The sequence below is a fragment of the Chrysemys picta genome, chromosome 17 (assembly GCF_011386835.1).
Source record: "Chrysemys picta bellii isolate R12L10 chromosome 17, ASM1138683v2, whole genome shotgun sequence".
Classification (NCBI taxonomy): Eukaryota; Metazoa; Chordata; order Testudines; family Emydidae; genus Chrysemys; species Chrysemys picta.
Genome location: NC_088807.1, coordinates 25,837,158 through 25,841,223, shown reverse-complemented (window position 1 = coordinate 25,841,223; position 4,066 = coordinate 25,837,158).

The following is a 4,066-nucleotide window of genomic DNA, read 5'->3' as shown; positions in this document are numbered from 1 at the left end:
AGTTGCCCATCTCTGTACCTTTTCCAATTCCAATATATCTTTTTTGGGATGGAGTGACCTGATCTGCACACAGCATTCAAGGTGTGCACGTTCCATGGATTTATATAGAGGCAATATGATAATTTCTGTCTTATTATCTATCCCTTTCTTAATGATTCCCAACGTTCTGTTGGCTTTTGTGACGGCTGCTGCACATTGAGTGGATGTTTTCAGAGAACCATCCACAATGACTCCAACATCTCTCTCTTGAGTGGTAACCGCTAATTCAGACCCCATCATTTTGTATGGATAGTTGAGATTGTTTTCCAACATGCATCACTTCGCATTGATCAACATTGAATTTCATCTGCCATTTTGTTGCCCAGTCACCCAGTTTTGTGAGATCTCTTTGTAACTCTTCGCAGTCTGCTTGGGACTGAACTATCTTGAGTAGTTTTGTATCATCTGCAAATTTTGCCACCTCGCTGTTTACCCCTTTTTCCAGATCGTTTACGAATACGTTGAACAGTAATGGTGTTAGTACCGACTCCTCAGGGATACCACTATTTACCTCTCTCCATTCTGAAAACTGATCATTGATTCCTACCCTTTGTTTCCCATCTTTTAACCAGTTACTGATCTTCCCTCTTATCCCATGATGGCTTACTTTTCAAAAGTCAATTTAAATTAAACACATTTAAAAATATATATATATATTTTTAGAAATCTAGACCTGTTATGTGTTTTGCTGTAACTTGCATTATCCTTATGTTAAATTTGCATTATCCTAACAAAACATTTACTTTATTCAGATCTCTTTTATATGTTGCAGGTCAAAGTGAAAATTAAAAGACAAAAAACAATACAATAATTTTTCCACTCAAAGGCCTCAAAAACTAACCAAGGTGAAGAACTCATCAAGAACCAAGAATATATCAACATGTCATCTGAAGGTTCAAGTGGTGTATCTACATCCGACCAGCCCGAAGCACAAATACAGCAACCTACTGAAGAAACAGTGTCTCCAAAACCCAAAGCCAGTTCCCGATGTTTGTCGGTCAAAGTGTTCCCATTTATTGAAGTTACAAAAGATGGCTACTGGTGCACCTCTTGCAAAAAGCTTACGAAGAAGGAAAGCTTCCCAATGCTCTAACTGGTAAAAGTGGAGGAGGTTGGTTTGTCAAACCGATCAGCAAAGCCAATGCTGACAAACTACGTGAAAAGGCTGCAAAACACCAGGCCTCTGGAGAGCATCAACATGCAGAAAGCCTTATAAGCCCACTTTCAAAGCCAATTTTAGAAGTACTTAATGAGGCTGTTAAGAATGCTGGAGACACAACACAGTTCATGTGAACAAACATGGCTGTGGCATCCTACTTTCTATTTAAGCAAGAGACACCACACACTCCAAACTGGAGGCCAATGTTAAGTGCATGGTCACTGGTTCCGAACAAGACCAGCAAATGCTCACTATCTTTCTGCAAGAAACTCAACTGACTGGCTAGGAGCATGCGGTGCAACAGTGAAAGACTCAACAGTTGAAAAAGTGACCAACTCTCTCACCATATTCAAAATATTTGCATACATGGCTGCTGAATGCACCGATCAAATGGGCATCAAGTATTAAGTCATTGTGTACGTTATCTTGAGGTCAGTGGGAGGCCAGTAGATGCATTTCTAGATGTTCAAGTTATAGAAGACACATCGGCTGCATCTGTGACAACCCACATCTTAGAAGAGTTAAATGCTTGTCAGTTGGACCCCAGACAGATGGCTGCTTGTGCATTTGATGGAGCTGCAAACTTCTCTGGAAGACATGGTGGAGTACAAGCTTTGCTCAGAGAAAAGCGTAACCCTAATCTCTCCTATACACACTGCAGAGGCCATCTACTCCAACTAGCCCTAGTACGAGCTGCAGAATCTTCAAAAGATATTAAAAAAGCTATAAATGTAATGTCTTTATTATATTCTTTTTTCATCAATAGTCCAAAAAGACTGAGTATCTTGGAAAATATAGCAGATATAATGGGACTGAAGTTCAAATTAGTCCAACCTGGGAAAACCCGCTGGCTTTCTCATGAGCGATCCTTGGCTGTTGTCTTAAAATGACTCCAGACGTTATTACTGGCGTTGGAAAGTATCTCCCAAGATGGGATGGATCTAAGGAGTGAGGCTGGTGGATGACTTTTGCTACTACGTTCAGAGAAGACTATTGCCATTCTCTCTCTCGTAGGTCTACTGTTGAAACCACTTGGGTCATTACACAAGGCCATCCAGGCATCTGCTACAACAGTAGAGATCTTTGTCCAGCAATAGAAGCTACATTTGGATCAATCCGAGAGCTATCCATTGTAAAAGTACTGGACGAAGCAAAGACTTCAGTCCAGAAGTTGACTACTGAAGGCATTTATATTGAATGCTTAAGTGAAGAGGACAAGAAATGTTTGTTAAGACAACTGAAAAAGTACTGACTTGATTCTTACAAATCTACAACAGCGACTTCTAGATTCTACTCACCTCTACGTAGCTTTTACAGATCCCTGTCCTATAAAACACCGACAGTTGAGTGGAGTGCAGCACTTCCAGCAATGGGGCTGCCATGTGCTCAGGACAGAATAGAGAATTTGAACACAGAATGGAATATCAAACGATGAATGAATGAAGATTTGACTTCAACTTCGTTTTTATCATCACTAGTGGCTCGACCCGATCTTTGTGTTCTGTTTCCTGGGATGAAAGAAGTAAGAATTCATCTCTTGCTCCTCCCAGTCACGACAGCTACAGGTGAGCGTTCTTTTTCATCACTGAATAGAATTGTGTGTTCTGAAAGAAGTCGCCTTCTGCCTGATCACGTGAATGAACTAATGAGCACATCAACTGAAGGAATGGAAGTACCGGATACACGAGAAGCCACCAAACATGAACGCATTGCATTCGAGAAGTTCATTAACAGAGTTGTACAAAATTATAACAAGAAACCAAGAAGGATGTAGACGTAGTGCTTCATAGAAGGATTGAGTAGCCAACTTTAATTTGTGTGATGATTTTAAAACATGAGTTAAATCTAATGGTCATGAAACATTTTTCAGTTTTTAGATGGTGCCATACAGACCACCTTCACTCTCACAGTCTCACGCCTCATTGGCCTTGACACCCCCTGGTGGTCTAACCCACCAGCCCCCATTCCCCTCCCAGAGCCGGGGAGAGAACCCAGGAGTCCTGGCTCCCAGCTCCCCTGTTCTAACCACCAGACCCCATTCCCCTCCCAAAGCCGGGAGAGAACCCAGGAGTCCTGGCTCCCAGCTCCCCTGCTCTAACCACCAGCCCCCACTCCCCTCCCAGAGCCGGGGAGAGAACCCAGGCGTCCTGGCTCCCAGCCCCCCCTGCTCTAACCCACCAGCCCCCACTCCCCACCCAGAGCCGGGGAGAGAACCCAGGCGTCCTGGCTCCCAGCCCCCCCTGCTCTAAGCACCAGCCCCCACTCCCCTCCCAGAGCCAGGGAGAGAACCCAGGAGTCCTGGCTCCCAGCCCCCCTGCTCTAACCACCAGCCCCCACTTCCCTCCCAGAGCGGGGAGAGAACCCAGGAGTCCTGACTCCCAGCCCCCCCTGCTCTGACCACCAGCCCCCACTCCCCTCCCAGAGCCGGGGAGAGAACCCAGGCGTCCTGGCTCCCAGCCTCGCCTCGCACAGCTGGGCTGATCGACCCTGTCGGGGCTGCAGGTTGCAGCTTTGACGGGAAAGGCCACCCGTTGCCTCTGCTGGTGCCAGCCGCCGCAGCCGGTGGGCAAGCGAAATAAGGAGCGACCGAAACCAAACCAGGTCAGGATCCGCCGAGCTGGGAGCCGGCTCAGCCAAACCCCCAACGGGCGGCGTTCTCCAGCCCCCTGGCGCAGGTGGCATGGGCCTTTGCTCCGCCTTCCGTTGGATCCCCTGGCATGGGCCGCTCCTGTGAGGATCACCCCCCCTTGCCTCTCCCCTCCCTGACGCCAGCAGAGAGAGCTATCAGAAGGCTGACGGGTGATCTGCAAGGGGATCCAGAAGATCGGGAGGAGTGTCTCCATGTGCCTCAGTTTCCCCACCTGTCCA